We start from the raw sequence: 6,084 nt of genomic DNA, 5'->3' as shown, positions 1-6,084 counted from the left end.
AGTGTAATTGCTATGCTTGTCATTATCTATACTAGTCGAGAGGAGTTACTGCAATTCTTCAGCGTCACTAGAAACTTTCCTCGACCAAAGGTGGGGGGATTCCTTTTCCTTTTCCTAGGATATATACCGGTTTGGGGTAGACGTCTCCTGGGCTTTACCGCCTACACTATTGCAATGGCTAGTTTCTAAGATGGAGTGCACCAGCTGCACTTGGAGCATATTTTGCTTAATGGGATCATGTTTCACAAATACAATCTATACCACATCCCAAAGATTATAATATTACAACATCTCTTTAAACAAAATATTTCAAGGAACTTTGATAAGTATTTATCTTATGTGCGAATAGGATTGACATGTATCTCTTGGAAAATCGACACTAGGAGGTCCGCACATTACCGTATGTCAATCGATTTTACCTTTAACGGTATGTTTACCAACACAGTTTATTTCCCTACCCATTTCTTCTCTTAACAACACGTCGTGGAGCTCGACTCCTCCTGGCTCTCATATCAGAAGTTTTCGTTCCGAATTACATGTCAATATGTCATCGGATTACTGCATCTCCTGGTGTCTAGGTGAGTTGCTTGAAGCCAATGTTCTGTACTGGTTGACCTTAAGTCCGCGCCACTGCGACTACGAGGTATTATCCGCTTTGGTGTGAGAACCCTCACGACGTTGTCCTTTAGAAATGACGCCTCGTCGGCTTGAATTGTTGTGTATGCCAGTTTATTATATTTGACGATAAAAGGAGATTCAGTTGATGTGTCCCCCTTTGTAGGTGTCGCACGCTCGCGAAAAAAAGAACAGAGTCGCCACCAATATATTTATCCCATAAGGGAAAGGAATATCAGAAAACCTAACAAAGGAAGGAACAAGGTCTTGCGACCAGAGAATCTAGGTACGGGAGTCGGTTACGCAAGGGGAAGGTATTAGCACCCCTCGCGCCCATCGTACTCGATGGTATCCACCTATGTTTGTTTCTATCTAAAGGGTGTATAACTATGTCTATGTCTAAATGCGAAATGAATGCAAAATGTAGGGAAAACAAAGAATTGTACTCGCACGGGCCCTACCCCGCTGCCTACGTATCCTTTTCAGGAATCAGAGTTACCGTAGCTCGGCTAAAGATTTTCTGTTTGTTTTTGTGTTTATTAGTTGGGCGGAGTTAACGCTCGCGCTCTTGCATAAGGGGACAGCCTAGGATGCAATGGAGCGGAGATAACAATGCCCTTAAGAAAAGAGGGAAGAGAGAGAGAATTGGTTTGTATCTTTTAAGGGTAATTCCATGATGACAAAACCCACTACAAGGCTTCGCACCACTTCCTTACTTTTGTTTTAAATCTGATCATTTATTAGTGTTTTAAGTGTCTTTGGCTGGTGTCTTTTAAAGGGGAAATTATCTTTGTGACTTAGATCATACCAAAAAGAGTTTTGTTTTGCATATTTAGAGAACGCACATCGAGGCCTACGCCACAATCGTTTCTCTAAATGGCGGTTAAGAAATACGTCGAGGCTTCACACCTCAATCATTTCTTCTCCGCTAAGTAAAGGAAATACAAAAAGGAGTTCTTTTGTGAATATTTAGAGAATGCACATCGAGGCCTACGCCACAATCGTTTCTCTAAATAACGGTTAAGAAATACACCGAGGCCTCACGCCTCAATCATTTCTTCTCCGCTAAGTAGAAAAGAACATACATCGGGGCCTACGCCCCAATCATTTCTTTCCTACTATGAAATATAGCAACGGTATGATCCTTGTCGGTATTTTATTAAGTGTTTTAAAAGTTGAAAAGGAAAAGAAAATGAGAAAGGGAACTAATCCTATTTTCTAATCTAATTGTTATTCTAATTCCTATTTAGGTCTAATGGATTCTAAAATAGGCCAAAAATATGGCCAAAGTCAAGTAACAAAGTCACACAAAAAATCATATAGAAATCACCATGTAAATGATACAAAAGCAATTCAAACATTGGTGCAAAATTAAACTAAAAAAGCTATTATTTTGTGAGTTTTTTGTAAAAGAACTCAAATGTCAAAATTAACCTGAAAGATCTACTATTTTTTATAAGCTTTTTATGTCACCAATTACCTAAAAATCTAACAAAAGTTAAGGGATTTTTATCATGTTTACACCACTTTGAAATAAAACTAAAAACTACTTATTTAATGGAGTTAGGGGGGGTGTATGTTGATTTTAATGGTGTAGAAAGCAATCTGGGTGCAGGCCTGGTCCAGAGGCCCAATAGGTCCTTTTTTGTTGTGCAGATTTTTCAGTATGCCCAAAAATGGTGTCATGGACTGAGGGGGGTGCTATAACAAATCGCATGGCCCATGGTTATGTTCAGATTTTATTTTCAGTTAACAATTTTCATCAATTAAAAATATAAAAAATAAATTAAATAAAGAGAAAGAAAAGGGAATTAGGTTTACCTGGAAGAGACGATTGGGATTCTCGTTCAGAGGATCTATCTTCTTCTCCGCAAAGCAACAGCGCCGGAGCTCATGTCTTGACCTTCTTCAATCGAAACGGCGCCGGAGAAATTGACCTGCGAGCAGCACCTCCACGCAGCGCTATCTCTTCTCTCGCTCATCTCTTCTCTCAGTCTCCCATTAATTTCCGGATCGATTCAGTGCATCTCCGAATCTGACGAAGATGGTGAGAAGTCGAGGAGAATTCGCTCAGGTATATCTTCGCCTTCTCTAACTCGTTTTCTCCGATTCGTCTTCGAATGCTTCTTCTATCGCGTTCTATGCGTTTTGTGTTGATGCTTCACGCGGTTGATGCAGAGACGATATAATCGGAGACAAGTCCGGCGCTTCTTTGACTGCGAACACGAAGAAGTAGGATCCGGAGAATAATCGTTGGACGCTCAGGTATGTACGTTCTTGCCTCGCTCTTGCTTATGACTCTGCCAGCTTCTTCTTCTTCTACTCTTTCATTTTCGGTTTTCTGTGTTCTTCTGTGTGTGTGAGACCTGAGGGTGATGATGGTTGTCGCAGAGAGAATCGTGGGAAGGTGAAGGTTGAGGAAGTGGTGGAAGAAATGGCGTGAGGAATTGATGAAGATGAATGAGAGAAGAATGTGAGAGTGAAAAATGGCGTGTGTATTTTGAATTGTGGAGGGAGATTGATTTATATAGAGTTCATGAGAGGATGTGAGCCATTGGATTGGTGAGAAGCGGTTAGAGAATCTAAGGGTGGAGATTGAGCGGTTATAAGTTGGTTAGAGTTCTGTTTTGGTTAGTTGGGAATTCTGTTAGGTTGTTATAGATGGTTAGAAAATTCAGTTAGGGGCTGTTAGGTTATGTAACTGAAATATGGAGTTGTTTGTGCATTGCGGAACTTTTGTTTATGTTTGAACTGCTGACAATTTTCCTTCTACTTTTGTTGATAGCTTGCTGCAAATTGAATATGTGGGGCTTGCCTAGTAATTCTGTTATTCTGTTTGGGTTATGTCATACCCCAATTTTTGACCTAGGATACCACCTCATATCATTTGCATATGCATCATTTGCATCTCTAACAAATTGCATAGCTTGTGTTTGTTACTTGTGACTCAGCAGGATTTAATCAGGAAATCACTCATCAGTACAAGTAACAATCAATTAGGGCTTTGTTCTCCCTTCATTTCAAATGAATCATCTTCATCAACAATCAACATTTGGTCCTCAGAGATTCACTTCAACAAACTCAACAGCTTTGAATCGACTGAATTAGGGTTTTGACTGAAGACAGCATACTCCTGACTTTTGCTCAGAATTTGACCTAATGACTTGGGACATGACCTCAAGGCCCAAGTGCATCATTTTGACCTAATCCATTGGCTCAAGACATCTCCTACACAAGGATTGATCAACAGTGAAATTTCAAATCATCAGATTAGGGTTTTGAACTATCAGGGACTGAAATCAGGGATCACATTTGGGAAACCCTAAAAACCCCCAGGAAGTCAATCAAAGGTTTCAATCATCCTCAAATAATCCCTATGACAACATCCAATGGAAATTACATCTCAATTCAAGACCTACAGTTATCAATTTCATCTGGTCGACAATTAGGGTTTTTGACCTAATTCACTGAGCAACTGACTTTTTAATCAGGACATGGTGCCACAACTCAAATCATGGTTCAATATCCTCTAATACCTCAATATGATCCATTCATACTATTCATTTGATGAGGATAGCTTGTTTCACTTGAAATCTCCAGAAACGCGATTCGTCTGAAAAAGTCAACTGTACAAGATCACCATTGACTTTTGGGGAATTTTGGTCAACCATGACTTTTGAAGTTTTGAATCATCAATATATGATATGAGAAGTCATTTGATCAAGGAAAATTAAGAAAATCAATCAAAAATCAAAAGTCAAAAGTTTGACTTTTCATACTTAGAAAATTTTTCTAAGTGTTTTTCATGGTTTTTTCCAAACTTTGGAAGGGAATTTCTCAAAATTTCACCTACAAACTGAAAAAAACTTCCAACATGAAAGTTGTAGATTTTGATCCAATAAACAACTTTGACACATATAAATTTTTTCCATAAGATCAACCATTTAAGAGATATGGTGCTTCAAAGTTGGTATCTTATGAAAATTTCACTTAAAACTTCATTTTCTTCAAAGTTCATGGATCTTTTTCACCCATTTCCTTAAAGGTCTTGAAGAAACTTTCAACTAGGCTTTTGAAGTGTGTAACATGAGCTTTCCAAAATGTCTAAGAGCATGAAAAAACATGGAGTGTAGCTATGGTTTTGAATTTTGACATTAGTGACCATTTCACTTGAAATTTCAAGCCATTTTTGCAAAGTTATGAACCAAATTGCCAAATGGACCAAGTAATGATGCATAGAGGCAATAATTGGAGATATTTTTTCTGATTTGAGACAGATGGGAAAGAGATAAGAAGCTTGGCCAAAATAACCATGGTTTAGTTACTTTAACCATTTGCATTTAATGTGAAAGATTCCATTTTATCTCTTAAGCCAAATCACCAATTTTTGATCAACTTGCAAAGGTCTGAGTTCAGAACTCTTGGCCTATAAATAGAGGTTCAAATCACTCTTCAATTCACACCAAAACCTCATAAACATAGGTTTTCTCTTCCTTTCTTAGAATGCAAGTTTCATGGTTTTCAAAGAGGTAGAAAACTCAACCTCCAAATCCTTGAAGCTATGGCCAAAGTGATGATTCTAGCAAACCATAAACATCATATGGGATGTGTTTGAATCACTCATGCACCCAAAAACACCTCAAATCTCAGAATCACTACCTCACTTCCATATATGCATAACCTAAGCCTTATCATGCCAAAATCCATTCCAGGCCATTTCTGTCCAAACTATCACTTCTAACACCTTCCATATACTTCATATGAATGATCCAAACACTCACATACGACCTGTAACACCTCCATCTTCAAATTCGATTCATACTTGAAGCAACTGCAGTTCAGGTGCCATGGCCATGCTCAGATGAATCCAGCTTGTTCCAGACATCCAGACACCTTCCACAATCATCATTGAAGCTATCCAGATCGATACAAAGCATCTGTAACACTTATATTGAAGAATCAAATCTCCAGTTTTGCCGTTTTTGAGGTAAGTGCACATGAACTTCAAACTCTATGAATCATGCATCATAAATGAAAAACTGGTTTACCATCATGTTTCTGCATACATATGGATCATTAACCCTCAATCAATTGCTATTTATCTTGCACATACACGATTTCATGATCAATCTCAAAATTAGGGTTCTTCGTGTTCATCACAAAATTGATCACCTTAGAGCAAAAATAAATGAATTATGAGGACACCATCATGATCCTTGTAAAAAAACGAGTGAGATAGACCCTTCACTTGATCAATTTGGTTCAGTTTTCAGAAATTTCAAAATCAAATTGGGGATGTGTTCTTGGCGCCATTTTTTGCGAAGGAAATTTGAAAAATGAGTTTGAAATATAACCAGTTGGATGCGCATGTATTACAAGCTGCGCACGCAGCTGGGTTGGCAAGTGTTTTGGTCTGCAAACACAAGGGCGTGGGTTCAAACCCTTTGGAAGACAAAACCAATTTTTTAT

Source organism: Vicia villosa, unplaced genomic scaffold (assembly GCF_029867415.1).
Source record: "Vicia villosa cultivar HV-30 ecotype Madison, WI unplaced genomic scaffold, Vvil1.0 ctg.000939F_1_1, whole genome shotgun sequence".
NCBI classification, from domain to species: domain Eukaryota; kingdom Viridiplantae; phylum Streptophyta; class Magnoliopsida; order Fabales; family Fabaceae; genus Vicia; species Vicia villosa.
Note: the sequence above shows the minus strand (reverse complement) of the source record.